The 22,274-nt window shown below is 38.4% G+C and overlaps 1 pseudogene; it reads left to right on the forward strand.

Moving 5' to 3' along the window:
• Window positions 1–1,789: 1,789 nt before the first annotated feature.
• LOC149532249 (putative E3 ubiquitin-protein ligase ARI1 pseudogene) overlaps window positions 1,790–22,274 on the forward strand; it is a 114,496-nt pseudogene continuing 94,011 nt past the window's right edge.

Raw genomic sequence — 22,274 nt, forward strand, 5'->3', positions numbered from 1 at the left:
ATCTTTGTTAAATAGGGGATCAAAGAACTTCTCAAACTCTTGTTGCAATATCTTCAAGGGAATTTTTATCTTTAGGGCCTTCTCTACCAAGCACAAAGTCATCCTACAATAGTCCCTTATTCAGGCATCATAGTCATTTGTAGCATTCATCCAATGTCCTTCAATGACTTCCTCATGTGTGAATGCTTTACCTGCTAGATACTGTACTCTCCTAATATTATCAAAACATGGCTAGGGAGAATTGTACTCTTCCAAGGGATACTAATCCCATTCACACTCAAAATAAGGAATATCTTGCTTCTATTTCACTTCAAAAGGTCCTATGGTCTGAGGCCATGTCCAACAATGTTTATGCTATTTTCTAACTCTATCGTATACAAACTCAATTTGTTGAGCAATCTCCAAGAGGATGAGTCTATCACAAGGGTACCTCAGAAGCTTCTTCGGGTTGACCATGGTACCAGCTACCCTTAGATATGTAAATATTTTAAATTGACTGTAATATGCTCCAAGTACCGTTATCTGTGCCACTACATCATCTAATAACCTCTTCACATTATCTCCTTCTATGAATCAGATTATGGAAAATACAAATGCATCATTCACAATTCTGTACTCTTTGCTTTTCTTTGAGAGATTCTTGTTCACCAACTGAGGCTAGATGATGTATGGCCATGCATTTGGATCCTACATGCTACCTCTTTTGTACAACCTTGGATAATCTATTGCCCTTGCAGCTAACAAGTATACTAAATATGAGGTCATATAAAACTTCCTTTCATTCTTGGCTGCCACCAATTGTTCACATAAGTTCTCACTTAGAGTGGAAGCCCAATCTAGTGGCATCGTCACTTTCTTGATTGTTTCAATGAAATGCACCATAAAGATGTTTAAATGCATGGCTGCGGGTAAACCCATAACTCTGCTCAATAGGACAATGGAATACTTGATGTCTTCAATCATATATCCCCTAGTCATGTCAACTTTGCCTATTTTCTTCCCCAAAGGAGTCTTCTTGATAAGGCATGAGGACTGAATGATCTCTGATGCCTCCTCAATATGTTCCCAGTACCACCTTTCTGCTTGTTCATAGGTAAGCCTAATGAACTGATCTGCCTGTGGGAGATGGAATACTTTCTCAATATTCTTGGGGTGTAGATCAAGGACAATTTCACTAGTTACACTCTTTACCACCCTTTCCTCTAGTACCAAGTGTTCTGCAAGTATCATGCTGAGCTTCAAAGATTGCACCGATACTAGGTGTGAAGCTGTGTTGACCAGTCCAAATCGGATAAGTGCAGAAACCATTTGTGACCTCTTAGTGGGTTTTTTGCATATCTTTAGGAATTTCACCAAATTTTTATGCCCTAGATCAGTATCCTTAAACTCCAAGTAGTCATCCTGGAACCTTGACTTTGCTGGAATGCCTTAGAACTTTAAGACCACAGGTTTCAATGTCATCTTCTTGCCAAGGGAGCTTGATGAAGATGCCATAATATCTGCACAAAAGGACATCCATTAGTTTGGAATTGAGAAAAAATGAATTAATTAAACCCTAAGACCAACTCGTACCAAACTTAGAAAATATGATTACTTGAAAAACATCAAAAACCCTATTTTAACCCTGAATTGCAAAAAAAAATGGCGCACCTAATAGGTGTGCCTAGTGCACCCTTTAGAGAAAATTTTTGATTATATTGAGGTGTGCACCAGTGCACCTCCTACGGTGTGGTGATGCACACCTTAGTTTTGACGTAGAAGTTTTTTCCTTTTGTTTTGTTTTTATAAAATGGGTGTGCATCAGCGCACCTGGGTAGGTGCACTAATGCGCATCCATTTTGGGTTTATGTCTATTATTTTTTGAGGGTGCGCAGTAGTGCACCTCATGAGGTGCGCTATTGTGCACCCTAATTAGGTGTAAACCTTTGTTTTTATTTTTTTTTATGTTCTTCCAAATTTTAGCCATTTTTGTTTATCAAAAACAAAATTGGGTTCACATCACCGCACCCGAGTAGGTGCGTTGATGCTCACCCAATTTTGGGTGTATTTTATATTTTGAAGTCTAGTGCTTTGTGGGGCATGATGCAAAAGGCACACCTCATGGATATGGGATCTACAGTGATGGAGCTTGGAACGAGGCCTTTGGCAGAGATAATGAACAAGGTAAGGAGGTAATGGACCCCCCTCCTTATATACACCCAGGAAACTCTATTGTAGCTGCACCTAAAATGCACAAAAACAACTTCGCCATTTTTGGCACATCAGTGCACCTAAGGAGGTGTGCCTAGTGCACCCTAAAATTGCAATAAAGGCTATGTTCCTTTTCAAATTTTGATTCCTTGGCTTCTGGGTTTCTCTGTTAGAATTTGAATACAAATTAGGACACTAGACAAGACCTCAAAATGACTCGGACCCTAGACTAGGGCCCCAAAAAAGTCAAAAATAAAGTAGGGGGTCCCCATTTCTATCAGAAATGGGGCATGTGTTGTAGAATCACAACAATATGGAACAAAATCTCTAATGTGTCCAATGTATCTTAAAAACCATTGTACCATCTTTGAATTCACTACATCATTCAGAAGCTTCACAATTTCTCCATTCATTATTATCTCATGAGATGAATTCTTCTTATGGTACCCAATTATTGATGGCAGATAAGGTTATTAAGATGGAAATTGGTCTAGGCAAGGAACTGAATATAAATAATGCCTTATCACCCTCCCAACAAAAAGCTATGTTGCAGTTAGTGTAGGAGAATCAAAGCACATTTGCTTGGGATTACATGGACATCAAAGGATTAGATCCTCTGCTTTGCACTCACAAGATTTACATCAGCCTTGACTTCAAACCTATTTGACAGCCTCAAATGAGAGTTAACCCTATCTTAAAAGATATTATTAAGAAGGAATTGCTGGTTTTATATACCCCATCTCTGATAGCCAATGGGTCTCCCCCCTGGTCATAGTACCCAAGAAGGGAGGAAAATGGAAAGTTTGTGTAGATTATAGGGAGCTCAATTAAGCCACTAAGAATGACCATTTTCCATTGCCATTTATAGACCAATTCCTTGACAACCTAGTTGGTAAAAAGTATTTTTCTTTTTTTGATGGTTTCAGTGGTTACAATCAGATTCAAATAGCCCCAGAAGATCAAGAAAAAAACAACGTTTACCTACCCATGGGGAACATTTTTCTACTTAGTCTTGCCTTTTGGCTTGTGCAATGCCCCAACACATTTCAACAAGCTGTCATCAGTATCTTTTCAAATATTTCTACTGATTGTATGGAGATCTATTTGGATGATTTTACTATTTATGGTGCTACTTTTGAAGAAGCAAAAGCAAATTTAGAAATGATACTTAAAAGATGTCAAGACTATAACATTTCTTTAAATAGTGAGAAATGTTTTATGATGATGGAGGAAGGGGTAGTCCTAGGCCATTTTATTTCATCTAAGGGCATCCAAGTAGATCTAGCAAAAATTGAAGTCATTAGTACCTTGCCTATGCCGGAGAAGCAGAAGGATGTACACAATTTTTTGGGACATGCTGGATATTACAGAAGATTTATTAAAAACTCCAGTCAACTTGAATCACCTCTCTATAACCTACTCAAAGAGGATTCTGAATTTTCTTGCGACTCTAGCTATACAACATCCTTCCTATAGCTTAAGGAAGTTCTTACCACAATGCATGTTTTGATAGGACCCAATTGGGGCCTGCCTTTTCAAATTGATATGGATGCCTCAGACTATGCTATCAGTGTTGTACTGGGATAGAAAGTAGACTCTATTGAACATGCCATTTATTTCATCAGTAAGAATTTGCAAGGTGCAGAATTTAATTACACAGTCACTAAAAAGGGATTACTTGTAGTCATCTATGCCCTCAATAAGTTTAGGCATTACATTACTAGATATGAAATATTTGTTCACATTGACTATTCTGCTATAAAATATTTGGTGAATAAACTTGCAACTTCATGAAGATTGGCAAGATGGTTATTGCTTATGCAAGAATTTGACATCACCATAGTTGATAAACCTGGTAAGGTCAATGTGGTAGCCAAGTTTCTCTCTTGGTTACATGTCCCTAATGATATTGAAAGCATTGATGATAGTCTTCTAGATGAGCACCTTTTTCTATTGGCCACACAAAACCCATGGTATGCAGTTATTGCTAACTACCTCACCTCAGGAAAAATGCCAGTTTACTTCTCTACCCAAGAAAGAAAGTTACTAACAAAGAAGAGATTTAATTATTCATGGATTATTAGATTTATGTTCTATACAAGACCTAAAAAAGTGATGTGTAGGTGTCTAAGAGAGGATGAAACATATGATGTCTTGAAAGCCTGTCATGATGAGACCTGTGGAGGTCACTTTGTAGCCAAAAGAACAACCTTCAAAATCTTGACTACTAGGTATTATTAGCTAAGTTTGCACAAGGATACAACCAAATATACAAAAAAATGTGACAAGTTTCAATGAATGGGAAGACCCACTAAATCAGATGAAATGTCCCTACAGCCTCAAGTAGTTGTCACACCCTTTGACAAATGGGGGATTGACTTTGTAGGATGCATTGGACCTCCTTCACAAAGAAAATCCTACATTCTGGTGTGTACTGACTATGTAACCAAATGGGTGGAGGCTAAACCCATGAAACACCCAAGGGATATCAACATTTGTATGAATTCATCTTTACATGGTTTGGTGTTTCTAGGCAATTGACATCTGATCAGGGGACTCAATTTACATCAAATTTGATAATCGCTCTTATGAAGGAGTATACTATCAAGCATGGTAAATTGTCACTTTATCATCCTTAGGCTAATGGTCAAGTAGAAGTTACTAATAGGGAGTTGGAATCTATTCTCACCAAGACTGTAGTGTGGACACCCAAATTTTATTATACCGCTTTGGTAATCTAATTTAGCCATCTCTGAAGGCATCATTAATTAAATTCCTATTTAATTAATCCTTTTCCATCCCCTAGCTGATTAATTTAATTAATCATCTATAGTCCTAATTGATAAATCAAATAACCTATCATTTATCAATTAAATCCTATTCTTCTATCTAATTCCAAAAATCCCCATTTATTAAATAAATCTATTTGATAAATAAAATCCTCAAATCTAAAAACCCCTAACTTATCCCTAATCCTTCATTTAGCCTAATCCACCCCATCCACCCATGCTAACCTAGCTTAGCCACTAACTCACCCACCCTCATTAATGCCATCCACTTGCACATCTCTAACATCCTTAATCTAATCTTAAACCCAAGCCTAATCCACCCCCTAATGTTGTCACATTCCCTAAACAAGTTTAAGACTTTCCTAAACCAAACCAAAGTCTCCCCTCAAAAATCCCAACCACCAAGTCATGAGTGCTCTTACAAACCATAAAAGACTCTTACAAGCCCACTCATGACTCTTACACCCATCTTCCACACTCTTCCCTCTTCCACACTCATTCCTCTTACATCTCTCTTACATACTCAACCCCACTCATCATGCCTTTAACCAACCCTTTACCCTACCCTCTCACACTCATCCTCCTTGTGACAAGTGTCACCTTCCCATTGGTGCTAAACAAGCACAATCCATGTGCTCCCCTTTGAGTGCATCTTAGCCCTCCTTAACCATCTCCCCATCCTTGCATCTAAGCCCTCCATCCCTCTACCCCTTGGCCTATAAATTGAATCCCATCCCAAGCCATTTCATCAACAATCTTTGAGCTAAAGTTACCATGCTATTTTGAGAACCAAAGCCATCAATCTTACCCTTATAATGCCAAATTGAGAGCTCACAAAGCTACCAATTTTCCATTACCCACCTCCATTGAAGCAGCTTTGAGCATCTTCAGCATACATCCACATCAAAAGGACACATCTACAGAATCAAGAAAGCATGGAGTGTTTTCTCTTGTGAGGTTTGCACTTTTTTTTTGCTTATCTTTGTCTAAACATATATGTGAATTTAGTTTTGGTTTGTGAATTTTTACTTTATTTGTTAATGTTCTTTGCATACTAAATCTTTTTCTACAGTAAGATGAGAAGATGTAAAATAAATTTAATGGAAAATCACTTTTAATTGCTTGGAATAGCATAAATGTAGAAATGTAATTATTTCGCAATTCAACCTCTTGTAACCTTGGATTTAAATTTTGAATCCAAGATGATTGATTATATTATAGATAAGTTGTTTCATGAAGAAATTCAAATTAGATTATGGATAGATTTACCTATTGTATTAAAAATTAAATTTGATGTTCAATTGATATATTTCTATAGTTGCATCTCAAATTTGTTAAATAGACATAATGGAATAATCAATATATGTTCAAATTTAAATAGACATGTGATTATTACCCCACTAATATACTCCTAAACACATTAAAATTACCTCTAATATCACTAATGGTCACTAATGGGAGTTGGGACAAATACCCAAATAACCCTTTCCTAAAGTCCTAAAAAAAATGCATTAAAAATAAAATGGTAAAAGGAACACCTACATTATGTCCCTATGGACCCTTGTGCTACGAGGGAGAGAGCTGGACCAAGTTAGAGTCCAATGGGATTGTTATAATGAGGTCACAACTTCATGGGAGAATGCAAAGCAGATGAGATCTCAGTCACCATATCTTTTTGATGAATTATAGGAGGAAGTTCATGCCTAGTGGGGGAGGATGTGAGGCCTCACCTCAATGAATCATAGCAAAGTCAATACACTTATTTTGATACAGTATGATATAAAATTTTGAGACATTATATCTGATGGATTAAATATTATCAGTATTACTTATGTTGTGCGATGATTACTTTAGTATGCTTAGCTATGCTATTTCTGATCTTTTAAATGTATGTATATGCATTATGATGATTATTTTAACATTTTAATTTGAATTGATGAATATGTTATGATGATTCAAATATGAGATTAGTGATGTTAATCTATGTGCATAAATGGGAAAAGTTTATTTAAATGAAAGGTATAATGTTTTGATCAATTTGATTATGTAAATTTTGTTTATATTTGTGTGTGTGTGTGTGTGTGTCTGTGTGTGTGTGTGCACATGTGTGTGTGTGTGTGTGTGTGTGTGTGTGTGTGATTTTATTGAAGTACTAATATTATCAATAAGTGTGCAGGAAATTTAACCATGGAATTAATAAGAAAAACAATAACTAACCCTATGAGCAAACTGCAAGACCAAGGTTGAATCCAATAAAGTGATTGGAACCTCATTGTCAAACGTTCAATTTGTATCATAATCTAAATGTATGTGTATCATTCTATATTTTGTGATGCATCAAATGTTATGCAAAAGTAAATATTATGGTGTCACTTGACACTTGTTATATGCATATGTGTACTAACATGTCAATTAGGGTTGGCAACGTAACTTGTTAGCCTACGACTAATTTAGTTAGTAACCTAAATTAAATCCCCTTGATTTGGGTTTAGTGGAAAGGTTACATCCTTAAGATTTTAGAGATAAAATATTTTCAAGCCACTTTTATAGGTCATAAATTTATCCTAGAAGCCAAATTTAATATAACCCAAGTGCCCAAGTGGTAGAGGTATGGGTTAGGAACCTTTTCGACGCTTCTAGAACTTCCTAGCATCATTTATGACCCCTAAAATATCCCAATTTCCCTTTGTTGTGAAAATGGATCATCTCCATAAGTTTACCCACGTTTAAACTCTTGCTAAGAGGTTTCCTTTATGATAGGGGCATATGGGGAGACCAAAGGAGGCTTAGAGTCAAGTTGGAGTTATTGCTATTTTTGGGTGGGTGAGTTTAGAAGCTATTTAGAGTCCCTTTGAAGAGTTGGAGGGTGTTCACCCACTCTCTATTTTTAGATAATTCAAGCTTTGGAATTGCAAAGAGGAAAGGATTAAGCTCATTTGAAAACTCATTCTTTCCATAACCTTTGTGAAGGTAGGTTTCTCCATTGCCATGTATATGTTCATTTTTTTCATTGCTTAAGTGTGTGTGTAAATCTCTTACATGTTTGGAGTTGTGTTTGTGTTGTTATCATTTGAGGGATGGGTATGTGGTTTTTTTTACTTGTTTCTCTTTTATGTTCTTTTCCTTGTTTTTTTGGGAAAAGTGGGAAGGGAGTGTTGGTATTACTCACCTTTGGATAGGGAAGAAGTGACCATGTATGGGGAAAGGGGTTAGTTGGGCACTAAAATAGTGTAGAGTCTCTTATCGTGGTGTTAGGAACCTGTGTGTTCCTTCTGTTTATTTTGTTAGAGTAGTGTTGTTGGACGCATATGCTTTGTAAGTCGTCCCGTGAGTATATTTTATTATCCCACATGCATAGGTAGTATTACTTTTCTAGATCGTACTCAGTATATAAGAATAGGTTGAGGCCCTTGATGGGCACGGACGAATTTATTGTATTGAGCTTGCTCAAAGGAGGTTACCCCCTCGAAGTGGCCTGCGATCAAGTAGATTCATTCTGAGTTCTGCTATCACTTTGTATTCTGTTATTTCGAGCATTCTCACGATATTGCTATAAGGAGGTTCATCACATCTGGTATCAGAGCACTCTCTTGGGCTCGCTGGGTGGAAATTACATCAAATTCTTTTTTTTTTTCTGTCGTGGCCTTCAGGTTCCTCTCACTTCTAATATCTCTTGTTATTGCAATAACTCTTTTCAGTTGTTCTTTCTGTGAGTGAATTTTTCTAAGTCGGCTGTTCCAAAAAAAAAAAAAAAAAAAAAAAGAGTAAAATTTTTTCTGTTTTTTAGTCGTAGCTTCCTTGTTTGCTTTCTGTTTCTGATCATACTTCCGCAGAACGTCTGCAATATCATTTTGCATAATTCCTTCCTTGGCGACCCAACCCCAAATTTTACATATCAAAGCCCTAAATCCCTCATTTATCTAATTTTAGGGTTTGCCCTATCTTTTTCACCTCTCATCCAATCGCCACCAAATTGAGCCACAAGATTCAATTCCTCATTTTGCTCCCTTATCCCTCTTGGACTGTTCGCCTCATTTCGCCTCCCTACCCTTGAAACCCTCATTTTTCTGTTTCCCTTGTCTCCAGATAGTCTCCCACCACCCGTCGAACACCCATTTCCTATCTGAGTTTTACCCAAATCCAAGTTTGCCGTAACTAAAAAAGTTTTTTTTTCTCATCTTCTACCCATCCCAAAAAAAAAAAAAAAAAAAAAAAAAAAAAAAAAAAAAAAAACCTTGCTTTATGGTTGTTACGCGTACAGGAGCAAAAATCATGGAAGAAGAAATGGCATCCCTCAAAACCAAACTTCAAGATCTGGATGACAAAATTCTGGGTCTTAACTTTCAGCAGTCAGCCATGAGCCGAAACCATTCAGGAGATACTGGGTCCTCTTCTGGCAATTTCCGTGGACCAAAGCTTGATTTTCCACGCTTCGATGGTTCTGATCCGACTGGATGGATCTATAGGGCAGAGCAGTATTTCAGCTTGCATAATACTTTGGATAACCACAAAGTCCCCCTTGCATCTTTTCATTTGGAACATGAAGCTCTTCAATGGTTCCGTTGGTACATCAAGGCTAATGTAGGCCCAACATGGAGAGAATTGTGCACCCTCATTTTGGAGCGCTTTGGCCCTAGTTCCTTTGATGATTTCACAGGAGCACTCACTAAACTGCGTCAAACAGGCACTGTACGAGAATACCAGACAGAGTTTGAAAAATTAGCTAATCACACAGAGGGCTTGTCTGATGAATTCTTCCGTAGTTGTTTTGTCAGTGGTCTGAAGGATGCACTTCGCTCAGAAGTCAAAATGTTTTGACCTACTACAATGATGGAAGCCCTTGGGTTGGCTAAGTTAGCGGAAGACAAGATTAGTGCTCTACAACGCTCCAGATCTAATTTTGTTCCATTCAGAAATACAGGTTCTCACAACCCTCCAGTCATACCAGCTCCCAGAACTACTCCGATCAAGCACTTGTCTGAAACAGAGATGCGAGTCAGGCGAGACAAAGAGCTTTGTTATAATTGTGATGAGAAATGGTCTCGGGGCCATAGATGTGTTCAGCAAAAGCTCTATCTCTTGGATGTGGATTCTCCACCGGAACTGGAAGAATATGTAGATGCTCAGGAAACAGTGGATGATGAGGTTGAGCCTCACCAGCCTGAACCTCCTTCACCAGAAGCTCCACCAGAGATATCTGTCCATGCTTTGGCAGGAGTCACTACTCCACAAACCATGCGGGTCCAAGGTTTCTTCAAGAAGATCCCTCTTACTATACTCATTGATTCTGGTAGCACTCATAACTTCATTGATCCACGAATAGCCAAACAGGCTGATTGCTTTATCCATCCCTGCTCTAGCTTTGAAGTCATGATTGCCAATGGGGGCACTTTACCTTGTAAAGGGAAATGTCGCAATGTGCGTCTCTCTATTGGCGATTATAACATGCGCTCTGACATGTTTGCCTTACCCTTAGGTGGCTGTGATGTGGTTTTGGGTGCCCAATGGTTACGCACTCTTGGCCCCATTCTCTGGGATTTTGCTGAACTTTGGATGCAGTTTTCAGCCGAGGGGCACCAACACACTTTGAAAGGCTTACAACCAGGGTCTCTCAGCATCATCAGTTCACACCGTATGGAAAAACTTCTTAAGAAGAATTCACATGGTGTCATCGCTCAGCTCCATTCCATTCAGATGCAGCCATCAACAGTCTCTAGCACTCCTGCCGATCTCCAACACATTTTGGACAAGTATTCTGGTGTATTTGCTGAACCTGTGGGATTACCTCCTTCTCGTCCAGAGGACCACCGTATTCATCTCCTTCCTGGCAGTGTTCCGCCCAACATCAGGCCCTACCGCTACCCATTTCATCAGAAGACCGAAATCGAGATACTTGTCCGTGACTTACTGAAGCAAGGTATTATTCGCCCTAGTACCAGTTCCTTTTCTTCTCCAGTTCTACTTGTTCGCAAAAAAGATGGGTCATGGCGACTCTGCATTGATTTTCGAGCACTTAATCATCTCACTATAAAGGACAAGTTTCCCATTCCAGTTGTTGATGAACTTCTTGATGAACTTCATGGGGCTCATTTTTTCTCCAAGTTAGATCTTCGTTCTGGGTATCATCAAATTCGGGTTAATGAGGAGGATATACCTAAAACTGCCTTCCGCACACATGATGGTCACTATGAATTTTTAGTCATGCCCTTTGGCCTCACGAATGCTCCTTCAACATTTTAGGCAGTGATGAATAACATATTTCGACCATACCTCCGGAAATTCATTCTGGTCTTCTTTGATGATATCCTCATATATAGCAAAACTTGGGCTGAGCATCTCCATCATCTGGAGCTTGTCTTGCAACTTCTCTCTGATCATCAACTCTGTGCAAAACTATCTAAATGTGTGTTTGGCCAGGAGGAAGTGGAGTATCTCGGGCATATTGTTGCACACCATGGAGTGCGGGTGGATCCTACAAAACTAGAGGCCATGAAAACTTGGCCGCATCCTAAAACTCTCAAGAGCCTTCGGGGTTTTTTGGGGTTGACTGGCTACTATCGCAAGTTTGTCAAAGATTACGGGAAAATTGCAGCACCATTGACAGCTCTGTTAAAAAAGGATGCCTTCTCCTGGACCCCTGTTGCTGACACTGCATTTGAACAACTGAAACAGGCTATGTGCAGTACACCTGTTCTCGCAATGCCAAATTTTTCCAAACCCTTCACTATTGAGAGTGATGCTTGCGGCAATGGATTGGGTGCTGTTCTCCTGCAAGATGACCATCCTATTGCGTTCACTAGCAAAGCCCTCTCTGGTAAGAATCTAGCCCTCTCTACTTATGAAAAAGAAATGATGGCTATTTTGCATGCTGTACAGAGGTGGCGGCCATACCTCTTAGGGAGTCATTTTTGCATCAGAACCGATCACCAAAGTCTGAAATACTTCCTGGAACAACAGGTATCCTCTCCTACACAACAGAAATGGGTCAGCAAACTCATGGGGTATGATTATGAGATCACCTACAAGAAGGGTAAGGAGAATATTGTGGCAGATGCTCTTTCTCGCACATTTGATAATCAAGCTTCCCTTTCCGCTATTTCTATGCCCATTCCCAATTGGTTAGCGTCTGTTCAGCAGGGCTATGACAGTGACTCTTCTTTATCTCAAATCATTCACCAGCTAGCCAATAATCCTTCTGCTATACCACATTACTCTTGGGATGGTGCTTCTCTTCGATACAAGGGTCGGCTAGTGCTTCCTCAGAACCCAGCTCTACATCAGGCTATTTTTTCTGAACTCCATGCTTCTCCTTCAGCAGGGCACTCAGGCTTCCTCAAAACTTATGAGCGAGCAAGGAGAAACTTCTTTTGGAAAGGGATGAAACAGACGATTCAACAGATGGTGGCTGAATGTGATACTTGCCAACGCCACAAGGGTGAAACGACCCTCCTTCCTGGCTTGCTCGAACCATTGCCCATCCCTACACGGATTTGGACTGATATTTCTATGGATTTCATTGAAGGGCTTCCTAAATCCGGTGGCAAGACAGTGATCTTGGTTGTAGTTGATTGTCTCTCGAAATATAGTCATTTTTGTGCCCTCAGCCACCCCTATACTGCCTCCTCTGTTGCACAAATCTTCATGGACCAGATATTTCGTCTTCATGGACTCCCTTCTTCCATTGTCTCTGATCGTGATGCAACTTTTACCAGTCATTTTTGGACTGAACTGTTTCAGAAAACTGGCACCAAACTGAAGATGAGTTCGGGCTATCACCCACAAACTGATGGTCAAACTGAAATTGTCAATAAATGCTTGGAAACTTATCTTCGTTGCTTCACTTCCGAACAACAACATCAGTGGGCCAAGTGGCTCCCTTTAGCTGAATGGTGGTACAATACCTCTTACCACACTGCCTCTAAAATGACTCCATATGAAGCAGTCTATGGTCAGGCACCTCCAGTGCTCCTTCCCTACACTCCCAACAGCTCACCAGTCCAGGCAGTTGACATAGTTCTCCGCAGCAGGGATCAGATTCTTCGTACCTTACAGGATAATCTTCACATGGCCCGTAATCGGATGAAACAACAAGCAGATCAACACCGTTCTGAGCGCTCATTTCAAGTTGGGGATATGGTTTTTCTTCGTCTACAGCCCTACAAACAATCCTCCCTAAAGCTGAAAGGGCGTCATAAGCTGGCCCCAAAATTTTATGGGCCTTATAAGGTTCTGCAGAAGATTGGTTCAGTTGCTTATAAACTGGAACTTCCTCCTTCTTCCCGCATTCATCCAGTCTTTCATGTTTCTTGTCTAAAGAAAGTTCTGGGTACCACTGTCAGAGCACAAACTACTCTCCCTGAAATGGATACGGAAGGATCCATTATCCTGGAGCCGGTGGCAATCATTGACCAGCGCACTCGCCAGCTTCGCTCTCGCTCCATCTCTGAGGTCTTGATTCAGTGGCATGGCATGCAACCAGAGGATGCTACCTGGGAACCCCTTCTTCAGATTCAACAACAATTTCCACACCTTAAGCTTTGAGGACAAAGCTTTTTTCTAAGGGAGAGGGGATGTTAGGAACCTGTGTGTTCCTTCTGTTTATTTTGTTAGAGTAGTGTTGTTGGACGCATATGCTTTGTAAGTCGTCCCGTGAGTATATTTTATTATCCCACATGCATAGGTAGTATTACTTTTCTAGATCGTACTCAGTATATAAGAATAGGTTGAGGCCCTTGATGGGCACGGACGAATTTATTGTATTGAGCTTGCTCAAAGGAGGTTACCCCCTCGAAGTGGCCTGCGATCAAGTAGATTCATTCTGAGTTCTGCTATCACTTTGTATTCTGTTATTTCGAGCATTCTCACGATATTGCTATAAGGAGGTTCATCACACGTGGTGAGGAGATGGAGGAAAGGCAAGGTGTATGGGCCCTTTCATGCTAATGACATTGATCTTACTTTGTGCTGGATAAGGAGGAAAAAGTATGAAAGTTTATGTGAATTTATAGCCTTGAAAGGGCATGTATAATGTATGTTTTTGCATTGAGCAATCTCCTACTTGGTAGTCCACCTTCACCCCTAAGCTATGGATTTGATGTGAACCCAATTGTACAAGCCTTGGAAGGGTGTTCTTATGTCATATTTCAAGATGTGAGATTTGATTTGGTTGTCATGTGGTCAATTATAGTTTCTCCTAGCTCAGTGGGTGGCCTTTCGAGGCCTAGGATGGGAGGTGAGCTCTCCATGGTTGTTCTAAGTCTTTTCATAGATTGATTGGATAGGCTCTCATGATGATGCAACCCAATTTTGGAGCCTTGGTAGTGTTCCTTAAGTTATTTGTTAGAGACTTCTGCTTGTGATGACCTCTTATTGTATCTTGCAATCTTGTTATAAAAAGGGAACTAGTATCTCTATTGAGACCTTCTGAATTGTATTCCATGATGTAGATGTTATTGTTATAATAATTATGATCCTTATTTATAAATTTGGTGTTAAGATGAGAATATGTAAAATAGATTTCATTGCAAATAAATTATAATTACTTGGAATAGCATAAATGTAGAAAACTAGTTGTTTCACAATTCAAGCTCTTGTAACCCTAGATTTAAATTTTGAATACAATATGATTGATTATGTTATAGATAATTTTTTTCATGAGAAATTCAAATTATATTATGGATCGATTTACCTATGTTTTTGAAAATCAAATTTGATGTTCAATTGATATAGTTCTATAGTTGCATCTCAAATTTATTAAATAGACATAATGGAAAAATCAATATGAATTTGAATTTAAATAGACACATGATTATCGTCCACTAATATACTCCTAAATACATTAAAATTTCTTCTAATATCACTAATGGGAGTTGGGACTATTGGTCATATTTTTTCCCTATGTCTTCATAAAGATATCCTGCCATGGGTTACTGGTTTGAGTATGCAAATTAGGGTTTGGTCATGACAATATTTTCTAAACCCTAAGAAAGAGCCCTATTCTATGTATAATCTATGCCCTTTATGTCATAAGATCATCATCTCATAGTTTTAAGCACAATTTTTTAAAAAATATTCATAATTTGTGGGAACCTTTTATGCTTTTCTTTGGACTTCATATAAAAATCTTGCACCATTAGATCTTTCTAAGATCTATGGTAGTCGTTGTGTCACATTGAAGGATTCTGGTTACCTTCTCTTTTGTGACATAGCAACCAAATTTGTTGTTACCCTTGGGACCCAACTAACATTTAATGTAAACTTCCTCATGTTTTACCGAGACTGTTGGATTTTCCAAAATCAATGGAGGTCTCTATGTCACAACCAAAAAATGGTAGGGTCTCACCGGTAGCGACATAGTGCCTTCCTAAAAAAGTGAACCATGGAAGGACTAGAAGCAGATATAGTGCTAGGATTTAGCATGTCATTAATAAGCCTTGCTAGCATGGGAGGTTGTCAGAGATGTCAGACATAGTAAAAGGAACCGAAATGAGGACTTATCATTTTCTTCTTTACAGTGACAATTTTCTAGAAGATCATGGTGGTCGTTATGTCACAACTAGGAAACTCATTGTTTCGGCCAGTAACAACATAGCACCTTCTCATAAAAGTGAAAAATGGTAAGATTAACATGTGTTCGGTGCCATAAAAAATTCTTTATCATTAATGCACCACTTTATTCTTATGGAATGTCAGAAGTAATCAATACAATAACAACAATGAGAACGGACATCTTCTTTGTGCCAAAATTTTTCAAATAACATGGAGGTTGCTATGTCATGATAAAAAAACTCATCATTTTTGCTAGTAATGAAATAACACCTTGCTGTTAAAACAAAACACAGTGGGAACTGAAAAGGAGGTAGCACTAGAAAGTTAATTAATACAAATATTTTGTGAGTATTTCAAGGTGATGTCTTGTCATGTATTACATGGATTCACACTCAAAAAGAAGGCAAATGAATAGTTGGAGCTGTCAGATCAAAGTGCATCAATGACAAGCACCAAGTCACTATGAAAAGTTGCTTGATATTTATCCCATGTGACATGGTGACCAAAGGAAAGAACATATGGACCCACCACAACTTAAGTAAGATAATTGTAAATTCCTCACCATATGATCAAAAATGCATCAATGGTTGGTGCCAAGTCACTATGAAGAGTTTCTCAATTTTTAGGCATAGCAACATAGTGAGAAGGTGACATGTATCCACAAGCACCAATGGGTTCAAGTCAAATTGCTAATGGAAAAAGGAAAGGCTTACATGGAGAATTTCTATTGGGTTGAGTACCAACCTGGCAAGTGAGAAAATGAATCATCCACGATCATATCTCTGGATTGTCATATTTTTTGCAATCAACAGTGTGTTTTAAAAATAGAAGGTGATGTCACCTTGTTTTTTCCTTAGGATTCATTTATGAAGCTTGAAGACTCCATGTGCGAACTAGGAACATAGTATATTGTAGAGATTTTGCTAATTCTTCTCTGCACTGTCAAATCTTTAGACTTCTAGAGAGCTCAGAGCCATTGAGAAATTGTGCTTGGTGATCGAAATGTGAAGGAATTTCCAGTAATCACAGTGTGTTACATAATTATAGTTACAAAATAGTGAAGAGCCAAGTAAGTTTCTCAATCCATTATATATCAAGCTTTCTAGTATTCTAAAAATTTATCCATTTTGCCTCCAAAGAAAGTATTCTAAGGACAAGTAGATTATGCAAATAGAAACATACATGATGACATCCTTGAGTTATTGCCTAAGTCTACAAACAAGTTTGACCTAATAAAGAAGTTAATTCTAGTAAAGCCTAGGCTCAAGGTAGTTGATGGTCTATATGATAGAGGAAATTGGATTAGGGATGCCATTACTACTAAGTCAGGGATTTTTCTTTTTAAAAAGTGGTTTTCAGAGAGAAATCTATTTTCTCCCAATGAAAACATTTGGAACTTTGATTTAGGAAAGCTAGTGGTCCCTATTATATTTGTAGATGTTGACTTACTCATGGTCATTGCCCAAAACTATGACCCTGCAGTTAGAATAGTAAGAAGATTAGATGGGGAATGCTTGATGAGTATAAATGCTGAGGAAATTCAAAAGGTCTTTGGTTTGGAGCCTTTTTTAGAGTACCATATACCCATTGAATTTCTTGGATTGGAAAAGCAATACTGATCAAAGAAGGATAAAGTCAGGCAAGTTGCACTAAGGGCACATTTGGCTTCAATTGGCAAATTTCCATTGGTTATAGCCTCTATAAAAGAGCCTTTTAAGAAGGAATTATTCACCTCCAGAGCCTTAGAAATATATATGACTTTATGTAGAGTTTTTGGTGAGGATGAGCAGAGTTTCATGCCAATCAACTTCATGTATATGATGGCTCAAATTTCTTCTTTTGGTGTGGATATTATTTTTGATTTTTCCTCTTATATAGCGAAAGAAATCCACATAGGACTAGTTGGAATTGCCAAAAGCAAGGTAGAAAAGATTTTTGGTCAATACTCATTGTTGATGCATATGTTTTTTATAAGAAAAATGGGTTTTAAAGGGAGCCTAAAACTCTTTACAAATCAAATTTTTTTCAAAGAAGCCCAATACAAACAAAACTAAAATCCTAAGATGAAACAAGTCACCCAACAAGACATAGTGACTAGGGTGGCATCATAGATAACATAGTACTCATTAGCCACACAAACATGTGTTGAACGGATACCTAAAACCCCAAAAAAGTTTTGAAGGGTACTTGAAACCTTATACAAAAAAACCACAGAAGGTGAAACAAGTCACCAAACAAAAGGTGTCCAAGGTGGCAAAACAAATAAAACATATCACTAAAATCACCAAAATAGGTTTTGACTAGGTTCTTGAAACCCCATGATGAGACACACTTCAAAACTAAAGGCCAAAAGATAGTACAGAGACCAATAGGCCAAAAGCCAGGAGAGCCAAAGAAACAGCCACCAAGAACCATAGGAGAAACTACCTCAAAAACACTAGAAACTAAAACAATAGAATCAGATGGATCAACAACCATCATAAAAGGAGCCAACTGTAGATCCACCATCAAGATGTTAGGAGAGGATGGATAAATAGTGGCACCAGCAGAGTCCATACTAGAAACTAGGACAAAAAAATCTATAGACGAACCAGGTACCACCATAGAAGGAGGCAAGGGAGGGGATAGACTAAAAGAGATAGCAAAATAATCCACACCAAAAATAGGGATAGAAGAATCTAGGGACAGACCAGCTACCACCACAGAAGGGGCCAAAGAAGGATCCTTCTTCAAGATGCCAGGAGAAGACGGTTTATTAGAAATAGTAGTAGAATCACCATTCCCCATAGAAGGGACCTTATAGAAGGTGTAGTGGTCATTCGAGATCCCCTTCCACCAAGAAGGGGACATTTTTAGTCTAGATTTATCGAAAGAGCACCTAGCGGCTAGGTGACTAGTCCAGTGGCAATTCTTGCAGTTGAAGGGGATGCCCTCATAGTCAAAAATTATATTCCAAGAACCAAGAGGAGAATTTTTGATGCATATGTTATTGTTTAAGGGTATAACATATTTTGGGAAGGAGATGCCTTTGAATAGAGAACATGAGGGAGAAGCTCTACAGGTCTAGTTATGGAGTGCTGATATGACTAGAGATGCAGAAAAGGCAAGTTTTGTTAGGTTTGACCAATATTTTGCATCCAAACTAACAAGCCTTTTATTAAGGGACAATCTAAGAATCCCTAAGGCACTAATAATTTTTGCTAGACCAATGGATAACCCATTAGGTTTGAAGGTGTCACATAATTAGGCTTGTAAGAATTTGGCTTAGGCTAGAATTCACCCAAGACCAAGGAGCTCAAACACAAGTGCAATAGTAGACCAATAGAGAGAGTATGATTAGAATGATGATATTCATTCAATATGCCAATATGCCATATTCCATATCAAGAGTACACTAGGAGTGCCTATGTATAAAGGCCTTAGGAGAGCTATAATGCATAGAAGTTAGCATCATGATAAGTCATACAACCAGGCACATGTCCACCAGATATGGGTTATCCTCCATTAAGCATAGAATTAAGTGTGATGATGTGAGGATAAGCCTACAATGGTGTAGCATGCAAATAAGTGGTGTAGACAACATGTGCTAAATTAGGAGTGCAAATAACTATGTTGTCAACATGACAACTTAGTGAATGATGCATACTCCTATGTTGTAGACACCATGTGCATAATTAGAGTTGCATACTTTAATGAGAGTACACAAACTCCTAATTGTCTCACCTAAACAAATAATAAAATAATGTAAAATAGTTAAATAATGTAATAACCTAAGTAAACTTAAGTAAGTGTAAATAGTAAATACTTATTTACACCAACACTCCCCCTCCCCCTTAAGTACAACTTAGGGGAATGCCCTTAAGCTTACAAAATCTAGGATGAAATGCATGATGGGTCTCAGCTACTAGGCCATGTTAGATACCCATGTATATAATGCAATGCAATCTCTCATAAAGCAGAGAAAGAGGGAAAACCTCATGGGATGCATGGATGGATGGAGTAATAAAGACCCCCCCATTATGACATAAATCCAATATATACATAAGAGAATGATGAGAAGAGGAAGAGAGATAGGATAGGCTCCCTCCCCTCCCCTCGAAGAAGAATGCTAAATAGTGACTGCCCCGATGAAGAAGCTGATCCAAGACTATAGAATGGTGTTCCTAGGTACAAATGAGATGCTTTCACTGTGTGTGGAAAGAATCCCATGGATAAGTGATGTCTCTGAAACCTGCTCAACTGGCTGAAGAACTTCTCTCAAAGAACTTTCTATCTGTGCAACTGATGTAGAACCCTACTGCAATTGTTGATCATAAGTATCTACAATCACTTCAACTTGTGATGATTGATTATGTAGAGAATGAACAAGAGAATTGGATGGATCCCTCGTGACAATTGAAGAAGGTAATTTTGCATCAAGAAGAAGAGGCAGATCATCAATACTATCCCCCAAATCTGTCACTAAACCTATACCTAGAAGACTGAATGTACCTTGCTATGTTGGACCTATCATTGTGGCTATGTATGCATGTGGATTGAACTAATGTAGTGACCTCTCACTACAATTTTTGATAGAACCCCACATGTCTGAATCTATTGAAGCAATATCGCTGGTGTCACTATCAGTTTCCACACTGTATGATGTGCGAAGAGGATTGGAGGACAAGCTGGGTGAACTTTCCTCAAAGTGTACATCCTTCTCCAAAAAAATCTAATGTGTCTTAGGATCTAATAGTCTATATGCCTTCACACTATCTTCATAACCAATGAAGGTACAAGGTTGAGATGACTGTGCCTTGCATCCCTTGGAAGATGTGTTTGCCCATGTAGGACAACTGAAGACTTTGAAGTGTGTCACAATAGGTTTTTTGCTGCACCATGCCTCAAAAGGAGTCTTTCCATCTAAGGTTGGATGAGGAGATCTGTTAACAATGTGAGTGGCACTAGAGATTGCTTCAACTTCTAATGATGGATCTAGAGACTTGGCTTGTATCATGCAACTTTCCATAGACTTAAGAGTTTGGATCCTTAATGCTGCAACATTTTTCTTATGTAGACTGAATGCTGACGGAGTCTGAAGATCAATGCCCTCAAGTCTGCAAAAGTCCATAAGTCTTCTATTTACATACATGCTTCCATTGTCCATTCGAAGAACTTTGATGGCTTTCTTGGATTTTTGTTCTACATGAGTCTTGAAGTCTAGAAACTTGTCCAATACTTCATTCTTATTATGAAGAAAATAGACCCAAGTGTATCTTGAAAAGTCATCAACAAAAGTAAGTATGTAGTGACCCTGTCTGAATGCAAAAGGACCTGCTAATACCATGTGATCATCTGTAGAACACCTGCGCTCTTGAAGATTTCCCTCTCTGTAACTTCCCCTCTAGATGCATATCCACTGAATCTGTTGAACATTCACCCTTAGAAAAGTTGATTTAAGGTAGACCTTTGACCATTCTATTTGTGTAAAGTTGCTGAAGATAGTGAAAGTCAAGATGACCATACTGCTGATGCCATAATTGTATGTTCAAATTTGATTGTGTTAACAAGGCCTTTGAAGGAGACTTAGGTACAAAACGAGAGAAAGAGTATAACCTTTTGTTATGATTCACCTTCCCTACTACAACCAAGGAATCATCTTTAAGACTATGCACCTGTATTGAGTCAGGAAGGAACTCAACTCTATGTCCATCTTCGAGGTGAGTGATTTGGTAGATTGATAGGAGATTTGAACTTAGCTTTGGAACATAGAGAACATTTTGAAAGTCTCCATTTTCCATTTCCACATTTCCTTTTCCTTCAACTTCCATTCTACTATCATTCCCCATGAAGATGTGTGGTACCTTGGATTGCTTCATTGAAGAAAAATCCTCCTTTGAAGAACCAATGTGATATGAGGTACCTGAGTCAAATATCCATTCCTTTGAAGAGTTTGAATTAGCCATTAGTGCTTGCCCTTTTCCCTTAGAATTTGAAGATGATGCTTTCTCCATATAAGCATTAGGCAATGGAACATTATGTTTCTTCATGATGTTGTTAAACTCATCAATCTTCTTGAGATAACACTCATGCTCTTAATGACCCAATTTCTTGCAGTAAGCACACTTCTTCTTTTGCTTATTGTTGTCCCCCTTATTGTTGGAATTCAAGGACTTGCCTTGTTGATTGGATTGTGGTGTTATCTTTTCTACATCCTCAGATTTTCTCTTCCATTTTTTCTTACCCTTTCCTTTATTTGAAGACTGTCTAGTTGAATGTTGAGAACCCTCATTGGCCACCAATGCTTTAGACTGAGGTGATTTGAGAATCCTCATTGATTTCAAATTCTTTTCTTCATCATCCAATACTTTAGCATATTCTTCAAAAGTGACTTTGTTATAGGCAGACCCTAAGGTAGTCTTTGAGGTGTTGAAAGAAGATACAAATGCGAAATACTCCGATGGCAGTTTGTTATGTATGAGATAGATCAGTCTGTCATCTTTGATAGAACTCTCACAATAAATAAGCTTTGTCCTTAGTTCATTCACCTTGATGATGAAATCCTGTATAGAATCATATGACTTAGGATCTAAGGAGACAAGCTCATCTTCTATTTTGAAAACATCCTCTTCAGACACTTTACCATATAGGCTTTTGAGGGCATCCCAAGCTTCCTTGGATGTAGAACACTTCTTGATTTGATACATGATCTTATCATCTACCCCCAAACATATATCACCTAGGGCTTTCCTATCCATTGCTACCCAA

Source organism: Cupressus sempervirens, chromosome 10 (genome assembly GCF_028749045.1).
Source record: "Cupressus sempervirens isolate cs-2001-9-10 chromosome 10, ASM2874904v1, whole genome shotgun sequence".
Taxonomy (NCBI): Eukaryota; Viridiplantae; Streptophyta; class Pinopsida; order Cupressales; family Cupressaceae; genus Cupressus; species Cupressus sempervirens.